The sequence below is a fragment of the Podarcis filfolensis genome (assembly GCF_964270895.1).
Source record: "Podarcis filfolensis genome assembly, chromosome: 13".
Classification (NCBI taxonomy): Eukaryota; Metazoa; Chordata; class Lepidosauria; order Squamata; family Lacertidae; genus Podarcis; species Podarcis filfolensis.
Genome location: NC_139615.1, coordinates 46082341 through 46101082, shown reverse-complemented (window position 1 = coordinate 46101082; position 18742 = coordinate 46082341). Strand labels below are relative to the sequence as shown.

Below are 18742 nucleotides of genomic sequence, written 5' to 3'. Positions count from 1 at the left end.
TTAAATTTCCTCCAGTCTTCTTCCATCCTTTCTTCTCCCTGGTCTCGAATTCTGCCGGTCATCTCGGCTAGTTGCATATAGTCCATCAGTTGCATCTGCCATTCTTCCACAGTGGGTAGCTCCTGAGTTTTCCAATTCTTGGCAATTAATATTCTTGCTGCTGTTGTTGCGTACAAAAAGAATGTTCTGTCCTCTTTTAACACACTCTGGCCGACAATACCCAGGAGAAAGGCCTCTGCTTTCTTAGTAAAGGTGTATTTAAACACCTTTTTTAATTCGTTATATATTTTCTCCCAAAAGGCCTTCACTCTAGGGCAGGTCCACCAGAGGTGAAAAAATGTTCCTTCATTTTCCTTACACTTCCAACATTTGCTATCAGACGAATGGTATATTTTAGCCAGTTTGACAGGGGTCATGTACCATCTATACATCATTTTCATCACATTTTCCTTCAACGCATTACATGCAGTGAAGTTCAGCCCAGAGGTCCACAACCTTTCCCAATCTTCAAACATAATATTATACCCAATATCCTGCGCCCATTTTATCATTGTTGATTTTACCATTTCGTCATGTGTGTTCCATTTCAGCAGCAAGTTATACATTCTTGAAAGTACCTTAGTCTTAGGTTCTAACAGTTCAGTTTCTAACTTTGACTTTTCCACTTGGAATCCTAACTTTTTGTCGTTTTTAAACACTTCTTTAATCTGAGCATAGTGTAACCAGTCTCGCACTTTGTCTCTCATCTTTTCTAAACTCTGCAATTTCCAGTTGTCACCATCCTTTTCTATTATCTCCCAATATTTTGGCCAATTGGCCTCCATATTGGCTCTTTTCCGAGCCTTAGCCTCCAGGGGTGACAGCCACCTCGGAGTTTTATTCTCCAGTAAGTCTTTATATTTTGTCCAGACATTAAAAACTGATTTTCTGACAATATGGTTCTTGAAGGCCTTATTTATCTTAGCTTTATCATACCATAAATATGCATGCCATCCAAACGCATTATTAAAACCTTCCAAATCCAAGACATCCGTATCTTCAAGAAGTAACCAATCTTTTAACCAGCAGAAAGCTGCAGCTTCATAATACAACTTTAAGTCTGGCAGGGCAAAGCCCCCTCTTTCTTTCGCATCTGTTAATATTTTAAATTTGATTCTGGGCTTTTTGCCCTGCCAGACAAATTTAGAGATATCTTTCTGCCACTTCCGGAAACACTCTGTCTTGTCTACAATCTGCAGTGTCTGAAACAAAAATAACATTTTTGGCAATACATTCATCTTGATGGCAGCTATTCGGCCTAGCAATGAAAGTTTTAATCTTGACCAACTATCCAAGTCTCTCTTAATCTCTGACCAACATTTTTCATAATTATCTTTAAATAAACTCAGATTTTTTGCTGTTATGTTTACCCCTAGGTATTTAACTTTTTTAACCACATTTAGTTCTGTCTCTTTCTGAAGCTGTTCCAACTCAATATCTGTCATGTTTTTCCCCAGAACTTTAGTTTTTTGCTTATTTAACTTAAATCCTGCCACTCGACCAAAGTTTTGAATCAGTTGTAGTACTCTTTTCAAACTAGACTCCGGCTCCTGTAATGTCAGAACTAGGTCATCTGCAAAAGCTTTAAGTTTATATTGTTTCGCTCCGACCTGAATCCCTTCCACCAACCGGTCCCCCCTAATCATATTCAGGAGCACTTCCAGAACCGAAATAAACAGTAATGGGGAAATCGGGCAGCCTTGTCGTGTACCTTTTTCAATTTTAAACTCTTCTGTAACCACATTGTTAACTATCAGTTTAGCCTTTTGTTCTGAATATATTGCCTCAATCCCGTTCTCAAACCCCCGTCCCACTCCCATTTCTTTTAAGTTCCCCTTCATAAATTTCCAAGAAATGTTGTCAAAGGCTTTCTCCGCGTCTATAAAAATTAAAGCTGCTTTGGTGTTTATGTTTGTTTGTAAAAGTTCCAATATGTCTATAATGTTCCTTGTGTTAGTAAACATATGTCTGCCCGGGAGAAAGCCTGCCTGGTCTTTATGGATTATCTCACTTAAAACTTTCTTAAATCTTCGTGCCAAAACATCTGCAAATATTTTGTAATCCACATTTAAAAGGGAGATGGGACGGTAATTCTTAAGTTGTGTCTTTTCAGTTTCTGACTTTGGAATCAATGTGATAAATGCTTCTTTCCACGATTCAGGCGCCTTCTTCCCCTCCATTATTTCATTACTGACCTCCAACAAAGGTTGTATCAAATAATCCTTCAATGTCTTATAGTAGTTAGAGGTCAGTCCATCTGGCCCTGGTGATTTGCCCTGTTTCAGACTCAGGATGGCCTGTTCAATCTCTTGTTGTGTTATTTTGCCATTTAAAATTGTTCTGTTTTCTTCTGACAGCTTTGCTAATCCATTTCTCTCCAAAAATTGTGTAATCTCTATTTCATCTTGTGGCCCTTGAGTATATAACTTTTTAAAATACCTCTGGAAGCACTTTCTAATCTCTCCCGGGTTCTGAATGTTCCTTCCTTCAACCTCTAAGTTTGTTACTGTATTTAATCTTTGTCTCCTTTTCAACTGCCAAGCTAGCAGTTTCCCACATTTATTTGCCGATTCAAAAGTTTTTTGTTTCATTGTTTTAATCTTCCATTCTATTTCCTGATTTATCAGCTTGGAATATTGCGCCTGATAAAGTTTAATTTCTCTCAGAATCGGTTGGGACTTCGGGTTAGATCTTAACTTCTTCTCCAACTCTTTGATACTTTCCAGAATTTTATCTTTCTTTTCATTTTGCAGTCTTTTCTTTAAGGAATTCTGTTGGATCAAGAACCCTCTCATCACAGCTTTACTTGCATCCCAGATAGTTCTTTTTTCCACCGTAGTGTTCAAATTAATCTCAAAATAGTCCTTTAAGGTTTTTTGGGCCTTCTTTACAATTCTTTGATCTCTAAACAGGCCATCATTCATCTTCCATCTAAAGGAGCCGATTGGGATCAATGTCATATCCATTCTCAAGGCGTTATGGTCGGAGCATGTTTTGGGGCAGATTTCCACCTTCCTCACCTTAGGTGCCAGACTTCTAGTTATCCATATTTGGTCGATTCGTGTCCAAGTCAGTTGAGCTTCAGAAAAGAATGTTCCTTCTCTTCCCAAGGGGTTTCTAACTCTCCAGATGTCAACCCAGTCCATATTGTCAGTCATTTCAAAAAAGGTCTTAGGTAGTCTTCCCTCTTTAGTAATGTTCTGGTTCTGTGACTTATCCATATTTGTTGATACGACCCCATTCATGTCCCCCATCATGATGACGTTGTTGTAATCCAGATAGTCCAGCATGATCTCGTGCAACTTCTTATAAAAATCCGATTTTCCTTCATTTGGAGCATAAATTCCTAATATCAAAATTTTTTCTCCTTGATACTGTATTTCTATTGCGAGGATTCTTCCACTTTCGTCTTTAAAGAGAAATTTTGGTGAAAGGCTCTCTTTTGCATAGATCACTACACCTCTCTTTTTAACTGTATCCGATGATATAAATTCTTGACCAAGCCTTTTATTTATTAACACCTTTCTATGGAGCCTAATCACATGCGTTTCTTGTAAGCATATAATGTCCAATTGTTCCTTTTTTAAAATATGAAAAATTTTAGACCTTTTTTCGGGACTGTTACAGCCATTTATGTTCCAACTCAAAAGCTGCAGAGACATCCTGGATAGATCTGGTTATTCTTTCTGGGGTGGTACCTTGTTCTCCGGTCCTTGAGGATCCGAGGGGGCGGGCTCCCCTGGAGGTTCTGGCGCTGGCAATCCAAGTCCTTTGTGGAGGTCTTCTCCGTGTGCTCCCAAAAACTTGTCTCTATCTTCCACTGTTTTGATTTTGATCTTTCTCCCTCTGTAGGTAAAGGATAATCCTTGTGGAAACTCCCACCTGAAGATAATTGCGTTGCTTCTCAACAGTCTTGCCAATTCCGTGTAATTAGATCTAAGGTCCAGCAACTGCTTAGGAATGTCCTTGTAGATTTCAATTCTCTTGCCCAAGATGTCTAGTGACTTTTCGTAGTGCAGGCCCAAAATCTTATCCCTTTCCTCCTTTGATCTCAATGTTATCAAACAATCTCTGGGCTTCTCTGTCCTTCTGACTCTGCCAAGCCTGAAAGCAGATGCAATTTTAAAGTCTTTTTCCTCTAACTCCCAAAACTTGGCAAATTCCTTAGTTAGAAATTCAATAAGATTATCTTCTTCCACCTCTGGTATTGACCGTATCCTCAAGTTGGTCTCCCTGTTTCGCAGTTCTGTCATCAAAAAGTAAATCTGATGTTCTCCAACTTGTTTGCTGAGTGGTCTTACTTCTTTCTCAAGTTCTTCCAATCTTTGACTAGTATCTTCAGCCAGTTTACGATTTTCACCTACAGCCTCCTTTAATTCTCCAATGGATTGGGCATTCTGTGCAACTTGTCCAGTCAGCTTATTCAAACTTTCTGTGTTCTGTTCAATTTTAGCTGTATGCAAATCAGCCTTCTTGTCCAGAGCCTCCAGTTTCTCCAAAATTTTCTCCAAGACAGAGCTACTTGTCCCTGAAGCCATATCTCCCAGGTGCAGCTCCTCTGTCTCACCCTCCCCTGCCTGTATTAGGGAGGCCGCCTCTATGTCTGGAGGCAAAGTGGAAGGCAAGGCCGGCACAGAAGATCTACGCTGTGAGGCTGCAGATAAAGTTAAAGTTGTTTGTTTAGTCCTTCCTCTTCTCCTTGCGCCACTCATTCCAAAGTTATCTGTAATCCAAGGTCAATCCGAGTTGTTCCCATGAGAAAGCAGAGTCCCAGATGCAATAGTCAAACAGAGGCCGGGAAAGGGAAAGTAAAACAAAGTCACTGCTGTAAGCCCAAAATCCTCTAGAGGGAGCTTAATACGTCTTCAGGGAAAAGATCAAATCCAAGTTAAACTTATAAATTTAAATCCATGTCTATCGCCTCCACAGTGTGTTATTTTTAGCAGAGTAAAACTTAAAGCAAAACAGTGTTTCTTACAGTGCCTTGACTGCAACAGTTTCAAAGTATCCAGTTCCAGCTCAGAATGTTTCAAAACCTGAATTCAATATATCCAAAGTTGCAAACTGGTGCTCATTCAGGCAGCTCCAGCACCAGAGATTCTTATTTATTTTATAATCCACTGGTACCACAGAAGAAGAATATCAGTGCATCCCACATATGACCAGCAAAAGTCAATAGCTCAAAGTCTTTCACTCAGAAAACTGCTTTAACAGGGTGCCAGCATTTAGTTAAAGCATAATTTTTTGTCTCCACTCCTCCTGCTCTTTGCTTAAAGTTCAGTATCGCGGGAGATGGGCTTCCTGCTTATTCTCACTCCGTTTTCAGCCAAATTTCAACTTTTTTTTAAAAAGTTTTAAAAGTTCCATAAAGTTCTCAAAAAGTTTCAGAAAGTTGACGAAAGTTTCAGAAAGTTTTCAATGTCCAAATTTACTCACGGGTTGTAGTTTCCAAAGTTCAGAAAAGTTGCAGGAAGAAAGGACAGCGCTGACCGGCAACAGCAATGCGGCTTCACTTCGCTGTTTGCGCAACGACCCACAGCGCCGCTACCCCCTCCGCGATCCGGAGCCCCTTACGGGGTCCCTTCAACGTTTTGGGGGCTGCTTCTGGCGCCCGCCGGGTCCCGAGACCACAGGCTTCTGCCACCTGTGGTTTTCCTGGATGGGTCTCCGCTTCGCCGTAGCGGACGACCCGTTTACAGCGGAGCTCCCTTCTCCTTACTCGGAGAAGGCAGCCATTACCGGTCGCGCCGCCTCCGGAAGTCCAGCTATGCTGTCGACAATTTCAATGGTTAGGTCATTTCATTGTATTTGGCGTATGAATCTGAAGTTAGGCGAATAACATCAAGGAACCTGGGCTCTCAGCTTCGACTAGGAAAACAGCCAGGTAGCCTCTTCCCAGAGTACCCCTCATCAGATATTATGTTCCATGGCTTTATGTTCCCCCACCCATGAAACCTTGGTTCCTCCTGACAGTCTTTCTTCCACTTACAGAACCATCTTAATTCACTTCCTTGCTGGTCTGGGGAGAGCAACCAGCCAGGCAAAATTTTGTACCTGCCTGAAGGTGAGCAAACTGCCATCTTTACCTAAAGTATTGGATTGTAGTCAATGTTACGTCATACTCACAAGTAGACCCCCTGAAATTACTATTACAACAGACAACAGACTCATGGAGGCTTACAGATAAAATAAGAACAGCTAAAAGAAAAAACAATAATTAAAAAAACAAATATTCTCTCCCAAAAATTGGGAGATGAACTGTGAAATATTCTCAGAGTCCTGTAGTGATTTCATGCTCTTTATTGCAGCTTGTAAAACAGTGATTGAATTGCACCCCCCCCCCAAACCTCAGGCTTTTATATACATTATCTACAGAATGAGTCCCGCCTGATTGGCTGATTCTGCTTCCCTCCTGGAGCTTGATTGGTCTTTTCCTGCAGGCCAACCAGTTGTTGCATTCTACGATCCTACCAGCCTAATAGGTTGATTAACTTCTTCCTGGAGCCTGACTGGCCGCCTCCTGCAAGCCAATCAGTTGTTGCATTCTAGGATCCTACTTGCCTGTTGTTCTAGGATCCAAGGTTAGTACATAACACTACCCATGAAACAGAAGGTCTTCGGTTCCTGGTTTTGATTGAACTTTATTGAGAGCAGAGAACTTCCCACTCTGATTCATCCAATGTTTTCTTCAAATTACAAAGCTACCTGGAGACACTAGCTACAGTATTTGTGTTGAGTAATTTCAAGCAAATCCTTGTTATGGGCTTGCCCACATTCTCTCACAATTTACTGGGTTCAATAATGACAACAATTAAAACCCCACATCACACCCAGGTTGTGACAAAGCACAAGGGGGCCTACATGCTGTCCAGCTGAACCGAAACTAACTTGCTATTTTGTGAGCAAGGAAGAACAGAACAGAGAATCGTGTTATTTTCGCAACTGTGAACTTCAGATTCGAATTCACCAAGCATTTTGTTGCTTATAAATTAGTCATGACTTTGTAATGGGCAACTCATGAATTTGTGATGCGAATTCCTCATTATGCCGAAACAGCTTAAATTGACAGAGTTGTTTACCTGGATTAGCATGGGCCAAAACGGTAAATGAACTCATCTCCTTTGATTTTCCATCAAGTGTTGGAGCCAGAGCTCTTTAGAGATATGACGTGTTTTTCCAAGTAAACAAACAATTCAATTTGATATGGAAATTCAAAAACTTGAGATTTGCTTTCAGGGTAGATCTGAGAGGTTTTTTTTTTAAAGGGTGGCACCTAGCAAACTGGAATGTCATTGTGAAGGACCAGTGCTCAACATCTGCAGCATAAAAATGCAGCAAATTAGCACCAGTTCCTCTTTAATTTATTATAGTTGCATGGGAACGCACACCACAAGGCATGATAACTGTTACATCTGTGTAATGTCACAGCACATAATGTCATCCTGCCATCATCGCATATTCCTGAATGCCATGGTGCCAGCAGGAGCTGCAACCAATAATGATTGAGGATTCTAGGATTGAGAAATGGGTACAAGGAAGGTGCGGGTTAGGGAGCCAAGATGGGGACAGACTGAAAACAAAACTATCGCAACTCATGCCAGCATTTCAGATATTATTTCACTACAACACTGTATCTCCATAATTTTTCTATCAGCCATTATTGGCTAAGGACTATGGAATAGTCATTTCTGAAATATGCCACTTCTCAAATAAGACTGTTCTTCTCTACAGTCACATTTTATCTCCCAAAAACGTTGCCTTGACAATGAATTGCACTTTGAATACCAGCTGATCCAGCTATTCTCCTCCATTTTTGCTCTCCGCAGCTAAGGATGCAATGATCTGCTGTCCACAGGAACAATCAAAATATCCAGTGGTATCATCAATAAACTGTTCCTAACCCACTAAGCCTCTCTTTTGCAAAGTCATAAGCCACATTCTGAGCATAGCTCCCCTTGTGATTTAAAAACAGATTGAAGATCTTGCACACACTATTGTATATTGCCCTTTGTATTATGTGATGTATGGAAGTGAGAGCTGGACCATAAAGAAGGCTGATCGCCGAAGAATTGATGCTTTTGAATTATGGTGCTGGAGGAGACTCTTGAGAGTCCCGTGGACTGCAAGAAGATCAAACCTATCCATTCTGAAGGATATCAGCCCTGAGTGCTCACTGGAAGGACAGATCCTGAAGCTGAGGCTCCAATACTTTGGCCACCTCATGAGAAGAGTAGACTCCCTGGAAAAGACCCTGATGTTGGGAAAGATGGAGGGCACAAGGAGAAGGGTACGACAGAGGACGAGATGGTTGGACAGTGTTCTCGAAGCTACCAGCATGAGTTTGACCAAACTGCGGAAGGCAGTGGAAGACAGGAGTGCCTGGCGTGCTCTGGTCCATGGGGTCATGAAGAGTCGGACACAACTAAACAACAACAACAATTATATGCTCAGCAACATTACTTGGGACAGATCTTAGCAAGCAACGCAGGAAAGTTCACCCAGAAGACTGTAATCTACCTGCTGCACTGACAAGATATGTACATGTTCTCTGCAAAGATTGCATGGCACATGTTCTATCTGCAGGAACATCATCCTCAAGGAGATAATTAAAGGATAATGCTGTGACTTGCTAGGGAGATTCAGAATTTTAAGTTTATGCTTTTAGGGAATTCAGTTTAGGTTTGCATACAATCTCAACACACACACACACACACACACACACACCACATACAGTGGTACCTGGGGTTAAGTACTTAATTCGTTCCGGAGGTCCGTTCTTAACCTGAAACTGTTCTTAACCTGAAGCACCACTTTAGCTAATGGGGCCTCCTGCTGCCGCCGTGCCGCCGGAACATGATTTCTGTTCTCATCCTGAAGCAAAGTTCTTAACCTGAGGTACTATTTCTGGGTTATGGGAGTCTGTAACCTGAAGCATATGTAACCTGAAGCGTATGTAGCCCGAGGTACCACTGTACTTGTTGCTATGGCCGATGGCTGACGCAAATAAAGTTTCATTCATTCACACCCACACACCCACACACCCACTTTCATTAACTTGATACAAATACATAGTTCCCTTTGTCTGTTGAAGGTTTGTTTGTTTTATGGTGGTCTGATGAGTAGGTACAAAAAAAAACCAGTGTGAAAGCATAGCAAATGAAGGGGTGCAGAAAATGGCACCAGTTGTTGAGGACAAGCCAACAGAGAAAGGCCATCAGCCTCGTGCCTGGCATATTATCAGCTGCATCTGTCTGTCTTAACGTTATTGGTGATAGAATAATGGACTAGATTGACCTTTAGTCTGAATAAGTAAGGCAAGTTGTACTGCCTCTGCAGTTCAACTTTAACTGGTGGTAATCCACTGGGAAGTTGTCCTGAGTCAGCTCCTTTGAGATGAATGGGAGCTGCACAACAGAATCTACTTGTTTCAAAGGAGAACTTAGTGGCGGCCTCTGTCTATTCTTAGCAACTTTTCACATTTGCCCATGAGAACATTTGTGTCCCCATTTCTAAAAACACTGGGTTTTAGGAAAAGAAGGAGATATTCTGACGAGGAAGACCAGCAATCGCGGGACTCAAAATACAACCACATGTTATGCAAGTGGAATTTATGTCAGTAATTTGCAGTTCCGCCCCACCCACCCCCAACTTATTGCTCTTTCCCCCAATCACAAACCCCATTCAGTTATTCGTTGCTGGTGGCAGAAGTCAATGCCATAGCCTGTGATAGATCTCCTCCGAATGTAATCAATTGATGCCCAGCTATGATATGACCACAGGACATTGTCTAACTTGGCCGAGTTGCAAAATATGAAGGAGAATAGCAGGGCTTTTGTTCTCCTTCAGTGGTGTGGAATACAGTGGTACCTCAGGTTACAAACGCTTCAGGTTACAAACACTTCTGGTTACAGACTCCGCTAACCCGGAAGTAGTACCTCGGGTTAAGAACTTTACCTCAGGATGAGAACAGAAATCGTGTGGTTGCATCGGGAGGCCCCATTAGCTAAAGTGGTACCTCAGGTTAAGAACAGTTTCAGGTTAAGAACGGACCTCCGGAACGAATTTAAGTTCTTAACCTGAGGTACCACTGTAGAGGGTTTTAGTAGGTGCTGCTTTCTTCCTCCTCTTGTACTCAACTGTTAGAAGAAAAGGCCCCTTGCTGTCTCCCAGAGGACTCATACAGTGGGACTCTGACAACTAAGGGAACCTGTACGGTTCCAGAAGGGCTATGCAAACTCCAGGTCCCATGGTCCAGTTTCCCCATATAACCACTTCACATTTAGAATCATAGCATCTTAAGAGTTGGAAGGGATCCATAGCTGTCAACTTTTCCCCTTTTCTTGCGATGAATCCTATTTGGAATAAGGGAATTTCCCTTAAAAAAAGGGAACAGTTGACAGCTATGAAGGGATCTCGAGAGGGTCATCTAGTTCAACCCCCTGCAAGGCAAGAATCTCAGATAAAGCATCCATGGCAGATGGCCATCTCACCTCTGCTTGTAAACTTCCAAGGAAAGTGTGTTCACCACCTCTCGTGGGAGTCTGTTCCACTGCCAAACAGCTCTAACCGTCTGAAAGTTTTTCTGAATGTTTAGTCAGAATCTCCTTTCTTGCAACTTGAAGCCATTGGTTTGAGTCCTACCCTCCAGAGCAGGAGAAAACAAGCATGCTCCCTCCTCCACGTGACAGCCCTTAAGATATTTGAAGATGGCTATCATATCGCCTCCCATTTTCCTCTCTTCTGGGCTAAACATACCCAGATCCTTCAAGCGCTCCTCATAAGTCTTAGTTTCCAGACCCTTGTTCATCTTGGTTGCCCTCCTCTGCACACTTTCCAGCTTGTAAAAAATTTTTTAATAAAAAACCCCTGGGTAAAAACCACCTACCAGATCGCATTGACCACTGCAGCATGCAAGACCTCAGTAAGAAGTTGCCTCAAGACCTGACATCACCTCCAGGTTGCTGGTGATATCTGATGCAAAGGACGTGACCCAATATGCTGAGTTATCACTCTGTGTCTTGCTCCTCCCTTCATCCAAGACAAGACAGCCTGCAGCTCAAGATCTCTGTCTGCGGTGACCAGACCGGTTCAGGGAGGTGCCAGATCTGGAGGGACATGATGGGGAAGAAGCATTTGAGGGATCAAGCATCAAAACATGGCAACTATTCCAACAACACGAACCCCACCCCTCCATTTGTAAACAACAATACAGTGGTACCTTAGTTTACAACCATAATCCGTTCCGGAGGTCCGTTTGTAAACCAAAACAGGTTATATAATAATAATTTATTATTTGTACCCCGCCCATCTGGCTGGGTTTCCCCAGCCACTCTGGGCGGCTTCCAACAAAGACAAAAAATACACTAAAATGTCACACATTAAAAACTTCCATGAACAGGACTGCCTTCAGATGTCTTCTGAATGTCAGGTAGGTGTTTATCTCTTTGACATCTGGTGGGAGGGCGTTCCACAGGGCAGGTGCCACTACTGAGAAGCCCCTCTGCCTGGTTCCCTGTAGCTTTGCTTCCTCGCAATGAGGGAACGGCCAGAAGGCCCTCGGCGCTGGACCTCAGCGTCCGGGCAGAACGATGGGGGTGGAGACACTCCTTCAGGTATACTAGGCCGAGGCCGTTTAGGGCTTTAAAGGTCAACACCAACACTTTGAATTGTGCTCGGAAACGTACTGGGAGCCAATGGAGGTCTTTCAAGACCAGTGTTATGTGGTCTTGGCGGCCGCTCCCAGTCAGCAGTCTAGCTGCCACATTCTGGATTAGTTATAGTTTCTGGGTCACCTTCAAAGGTAGCCCAAAGTAGAGCGCATTGCAGTAGTCCAAGTGGGAGATAACTAGAGCATGCAACACTCTGGCGAGACAGTCTGCAGGCAGGCAGGGTCTCGGCCTGCGTACCAGGTAGAGCTGGTAGACAGCTGCCCTAGATACAGAATTGACCAGCGCCTCCATGGACAGCTGTGAGTCCAAAATGACTCCCACCTGGTCCTTCAGGGGCACAGTTACCCCAGCTCCTACCAACCTAGCAGTTTGTTGTTTTTTTAAAAAAAAATATTTATTGAAATTTTACAGACAAAAGAGAATTACAGAATAAGAAAAGAAAAATAAAAAGAAAAAGAAAAAAGATACAAAAATGCAAAGAAAAATACAAAATACATGAGGAAATAAAAAACAATTAAAAAACAAATCAATCTTTTCGTATCTTATATTTCAATTACTTGTTTCCTGACCTCCTCACACCTCCCTTTTTTGTATTCCAATTCACATGGTTAATTCAGCAAATCCTTTCCCTCTTTGTATTTATCTTAATTCTGTATCTTAACATATTATAACTTTATATTTTCATCTAATTATCAGTCCATTTTTACATATTCTTTTTAACCTTATTGCTAAAGCCACTTCATTTCAATCCAACATCATTTTAGCATTCATTAATTTTACAATGTTTCTGCAAATAGTCTTTAAACTTCTTCTAATCTTCTTCCACCAACTCTTCTCCCTGGTCTCGGATTCTGCCAGTCATTTCCGCCAGTTCCATATAGTCTATCACTTTCATCTGCCATTCTTCCAAGGTGGGTAGATCTTGTGTCTTCCAATACTTTGCGATGAGAATTCTTGCTGCTGTTGTTGCATACATAAAGAAAGTTCTGTCCTTCTTTGGCACCATGCCCAGGAGAAAGGCCTCTGGTTTCTTCAGGAAGGTATATTTAAATACCTTTTTCATTTCATTATAGATCATCTCCCAGAAAGCCTTAATCCTTGGGCACGTCCACCAAAGGTGAAAGAATGTACCTTCATTTTCTTTACATTTCCAACACTTATTATCAGGCAAATGATATATTTTTGCAAGCTTGACTGGTGTCATGTACCACCTATATATCATTTTCATAATATTCTCTCTTAAAGCATTACATAAATTTCATACCGGTGGTCCACAACTGTTCCCAGTCAGCAAACATAATGTTATGACCAATATCTTGTGCCCATTTAATCATTGCAGATTTAACCGTTTCATCCTGCGTGTTCCATTTTAACATCAAGTTATACATTCTTGAAAGTATCTTAGTTTTGGGATCTAACAGTTCTGTTTCCAATTTTGATTTTTCCATCTGGAAGCCAATGTTTTTATCCATGGGTAGGCAACTCCTGCCAACCTAGCAGTTTGAAAGCACGTGAAAGTGCAAGTAGATAAATAGGTACCGCTCCAGCGGGAAGGTAAAGAGCATTTCCGTGCGCTGCTCTGGTTTTGCCAGAAGCGGCTTGGTCATGCTAGCCACATGACCAGGAAGCTGTACGCTGGCTCCCTTGTCCAGTAAAGCAAGATGAGCACCGCAATCCCAGAGTCATTCGCGACTGGACTTAACTGTCAGGGGTCCTTTACCTTTACCTTTTAATCAAAAAAAAGGTTGCAAACCGGGACACGCAGTTCTGGGTTTGACGTGTTTGTAATCCAAAACCTATGCAAACCAAAGTTCCACTGTAATCCTGAATAGTAACCACCTGGTGGGCATAAAAGCCTAGAACCGCAATGCAAATGTTTAAAGCTTCCGAAACGGAAAACTGCAGGTAAGACGCAATATGTAGTCCAGTTTAGTGGCCCGGGTGGGTTAGGTATCTTCTGAAGTATCAGCCAATGGGATGAATTTTATTTATAATTGACCCATTTGCATGATATTTCTAAGCAGTCCATGAGTGATAATATTCAAAAAGCCAAAAATCCTCTCCTAAAGCAATCAAATAATGCATGATGCAGCCACAAATGCAGAAATAGTTTGAAGTGATTTCCCTGTCGACACTGGTGCAGTAAATGCAGACATTACAGCATGACAGGGCAGGAAAATGACAGGCTGTGGCATGTTGTAACAAGATGTAGGTGGAACATTCATTCCCAGATTACAAGAAAAACCTATTTGTCTCTTCCAGTTGCCTTCTGTGCAGAAATTTAGCAGCGGACGTTTTTCCTATCGTGGAGATAAAGTGATGAAAAAAACTTCACTTTACTTAATTTCTGCACGTCAGAATGCAGGGAAAGTGTTTGCAACCCTATGTGTGTGTCAGGATTCTCCTGAGATTGCTTTCTAAACCATTTCTAAAATTGAAGTCTTCTTACTTAATTGTCAAACATGCAAAACGATATTCACAGAAGAGAGCGACAGCTGTGTTCGGCACTGGCGCCTCAATACAGAATGAGTTCTCAAAAGGAACCTAGAGTGTAATTAGTCTGTGGAACTCATTACAACATGATATTTTAAGGCAATGATTAAGCAAGATTCAGAGAAGGAAAAGAATTGGGAGACTTGACAAATGCCCGCAGGGGAATTATGATTAATGCTACCAAGCCCTTTGGGAAGGGATTACGCCTGACAATAGAAATCAGAGTAATAGCTATGCATTAGGATTACAGATGAGGTTCCTGTTGCGGTCAGACCACATGTATGAACTCAGAAGACTTTGCAGCCTAGCACAAAAAATGACTGGATTCTGTGGGGAAGCTCATCAGTGGATCTCAGAAATAATCCGGAAAAATCAATATTATCTTTCTTACGGAGAAGAACGAAATCTCTCTACAGCTGCTCCTCTGGAGCTGACCTGTTTTGTGGTGCAGCCATTTCTTTGGCCTTGCCTCTGTGCCTTAAACAGCAGTGACATGTTGTTGTTGTTTAGTCGTTTAGTCATGTCCAGCTCTTCATGACCGCATGGACAAGAGCATGCCAGGCACTCCTGTCTTCCACTGCCTCCCGCAGTTTGGTCAAACTCATGCTGGTAGCTTCGAGAACACTGTCCAAGCATCTCGTCCTCTGTCGTCCCCTTCTCCTTGTGCCCTCCATCTTTCCCAACATCAGGGTCTTTTCTAGGGAGTCTTCTCTTCTCATGAGGTGGCCAAAGTATTGGAGCCTCAGCTTCACGATCTGTCCTTCCAGTGAGGACTCAGGGCTGATTTCCTTCAGAATGGATAGGTTTGATCTTCTTGCAGTCCATGGGACTCTCAAGAGTGTCCTCCAGCACCATAATTCAAAAGCATCAATTCTTCGGCGATCAGCCTTCTTTATGGTCCAGTTCTCACTTCCATACATCACTACTGGGAAAACCATAGCTTGACCTATACGGACCTTTGTTGGCAAGGTGATGTCTCTGCTTTTTGCTTTGCAGTGACAAAAAGAAATTTAAATGGTGGTACGAGTGCCCTGTAGCACTTTCACATGATTATGCCGTTCTAGATTGACCTAAGAAGGCCCATTTTGTCGAGCATCTTGTTCCCTCAGTGGCCTTTCCCCCCCTTCAGTGCCTAACCACACAATTCTGGGCTAGGGATGCCATACATTTGCGGAATTCACGTCTGGTGGAAATTTCCAAAAACAACTTTCGGGGTGTCCTGGTTTTTGAAATATGGCAACTCTAAATTCCGCAATTTCTTCTTTGCCTTCCTTCTGTGCCTGAATAACTTCTCTTGATTCTACCTCCTTTCGATTACTGTATGCTGAGTCCAGCTCTGGCACTCCTGATTTTACTTATTTTTTTACCATTTTGTTCATTCAGTCTTGGCAACTGAGGTAATGTTGCAGTTGTCCCAGACAGGCTAAAGGGCTTTACTGAGATATGGACTGGGAGGGGAACATTTTAATTATTATTATTTTTCTAAGATGGCAAAAAATACGGAAGCCCAACCTTAACTTGCAAACTTCTTTGCTTCTTATTATGTGAACAGATTGCCTTTCACATAATAAATTGTTTCTCACAATTTGGACCAAAGTATTAATTCAACTTATGTGACCTAAGTTAAAGCAGAAAATTATCTCCCTATTTGAGATCCCAAATTTATATGTAGTTGCACTGATATAAAGAACTTCAAATAATACATTTAAAAGGTTCTGGGAAAATTATGGCATATCTGTCTTAGCTCCAAAGTGGTTTGTTTAGAAAGGAAGGAAGGAATGCCGGACCAACACAGAAAATGTTTAAATAGGCTAATAATATCCATAGCGAAAGATACTATTCTCCAGATCTTGAATCCGGGGAAGCAATTCAGCCTGAGGGTTTTCCTACCACATTTTAAAAAGCTTTCCCCAAGACGTTGTCTTAGCCCCTTATTGGACTATGAAATATACTCAGAGTTCCTTGTGTCCCGGAGCTGAAGCCTGGATACACGGTGCGAGGCAGCGGTGCGGCAGGTGGCGGTGCTGTGGTGCTGTGTGTGGCAGTCAGCTCAGCGGGATCCCACCTTCGTCGCCAGTGAAATATACTCAGAGTCGCAAAGTGATTTCATGCTCTTTATTCAGCTCATACTGGTGAGGAGGAATGAATGAAAGTCCCCTCAAAGTATCTGCTTTATATACATTATTTACACAATGGGCTGCACATGATTGGCTAATTCCGGAATTCTACTGTAAGCCAATCAGGTTGTGGATTCACTTCTATCTGGAGCATGATTGGGGGGTTCCTGCCAACCAATCATACTGCTGCATTGTTCTAGGACCAATCAGACTGCTGCATTCTGAATCCTATTGTTCTAGGACCAATCAGACTGCTGCAGTTTGGATCCTATTCAACTTAGTACATAACAGACTATTTCATGGTCAAATTCTTAATTCTATTATTATTCCCATGTCAGGCAAGCCCAAAATGTTTGATTGTCCAGGGTTTGATTGTCCAGTCTCTCTATTAATGACCACTCCCCACTTCAAATGGGGGGGTGCTTTTTGTGTGGTCGCACGCAGCCCCCCGGCACTACACAATTTTCGGCAAGTCAGACTGGCTTTGCCTCCCCAAGCTGAATACCTGGAGGTTCCCGCCTAACCTCAGATAGTCAACCAATCCCAGCTGGGGAGATGTTGCCAGGGGAGTTGGCCAGATAGGGTTAGGACTGCCGTGCACACACAATAGAGGGTGGAACTTATCTGGGAGTCCTCAGCCGGCTCCAGAGCTTCTCCCACCCTGCCCTCCCTCAGTTTATGCCTTCCTTTTGCAGGTTGTTGTTGTTTAGTCGTTTAGTCGTGTCCGACTCTTCGTGACCCCATGGACCAGAGCACGCCAGGCACTTCTGTCTTCCACTGCCTCCCGCAGTTTAGTCAGACTCATGTTTGTAGCTTCGAAGACACTATCCAACCATCTTTTGCAGGTTAACCACTTCTTTACAGGTACGCGGGCGCTGCTACGGTCACTGATGGTTGCTGTTGAAGGACCGGGAAGCAATTTCCCTGCATTGGCAGGTTTTGCCTTCCCCGTAGCAAAACATCACAACTTTGGCGGTTTCAGGCCTTGGGCGGAATCCTTTAGTCTATCTTCCCTAAATGGGGGGGGGGGAGTGAAGCGGTGACCCACGCCCCCCCCCTGCAGCGGCAGTCCCAGGGTTCCCCGTTAAAGGGGTTGTTTTGAGGGGAGTCATTGGCCATACGCTGAGAGGTTGTCAGTGGTCTACCCCTGCGTTGCGGCGAAATGGGGAACAGGCTCTCTGCTTAAACATACGTTTTCCAGAGCCAGCCCAATCCCCACATAGTTTGGATAACACTGATGTTCGCCAGATCCCCGGATGGGGACTGGGAGGGATAAATGCCCAATGCCGAAGCCAAGGTCTCCCTACATCTGAAAGTTTAATCAAGTTGTGGCCAATTTTAATCCCATAACACGTTGTCATGAGTCATCATTCCTCCTGGGGGTCGCCTGGGGTCGGGCGTCTCCACCTGGCCACGCAAATGCCATCCTTAAAAGCCTTACCAAAAATAATCTTTGCCCATAATTCAGAAGACAGGTTATATTCACACAAAAACAGAAGACAGCCATCCCAGAAAAACAGATAGCAGATAATATTTGCAGTACACTTTGTGTTAAAAGGGATGCGGGTGGTGCTGTGGGTTAAACCACAGAGCCTAGGACTTGCCAATCAGAAGGTCGGCGGTTCGAATCCCTGCGACGGTTCCTGCTCCTGCCAACCTAGCAGTTCGAAAGCACGCCAAAGTGCAAGTAGATAAATAGGTACCGTACCGGCGGAAAGGTAAACGGCGTTTCCGTGCGCTGCTCTGGTTTTGCCAGAAGCGGCTCAGTCATGCTGGCCACATGACCCGGAAGCTGTACGCTGGCTCCCTCGGCCAGGAAAGCGAGATGAGCGCAGCAACCCCAGTGTCGTTTGCAACTGGACTTAACTGTCAGGGGTCCTTTACCTTTAGCTTTTAATCGAAAAAAGGGTTGCAAACCGGGACACGCACTTCCGGGTTTGATGTGTTTGTAATTCAAAACGTATGCAAACCAAGATGTATGCAAACCAAGGTTCCACTGTAATCCTGAATAGTAACAAGCTGATGGGCCGCAACCCCAGAGTCGGCCATGACTGGACCTAATGGTCAGGGGTCCCTTTACCTTCATGGTAAAAATGATCCTCTTAGCAAACTTGTCCATCAACCATTTGCTGAAGCATTGCGACAATGGATCGGAGGCTATCAAAGCCCCACACACATAGCCAAGAGCTCTAAAGAAGACTTGGCTTCAGTTCCCTTTTGCAACTTTCATGAAGCTGGTATCTTCAAGGTCTTCTGGTCTACAAGGCCTATTACCTCCAGCCAACAAGGCCAATTGTCAGGGATGATGGAAGGTAGAGTCTAGCAACATCTTGGGGGGTGGGGTGACAGGTTCACCACCCCTGGCTTAAATCAACATTGTTAATATCAACATTTCCAAATCTTAACCACCCCTTATTCTAACAT

The 18742-nt window shown here is 43.1% G+C and overlaps 1 protein-coding gene across 4 annotated transcripts in view; it reads right to left on the bottom strand.

Moving 5' to 3' along the window:
• The window catches only part of LOC310747908 (transmembrane protease serine 11E-like), a 79947-nt gene that overhangs the window by 39499 nt on the left and 21706 nt on the right, over window positions 1-18742 (bottom strand). For 3 of the 4 annotated variants that reach the window (XM_083583307.1, XM_083583310.1, XM_083583308.1), the window contains exon 2: window positions 10925-11144. The exons of the other annotated variant lie outside the window; for it this stretch is intronic. The gene's annotated coding sequence lies outside the window, so the exon portion shown is untranslated. The remainder of the gene's footprint in view (window positions 1-10924; window positions 11145-18742) is intronic. 4 annotated transcript variants of the gene reach the window in all.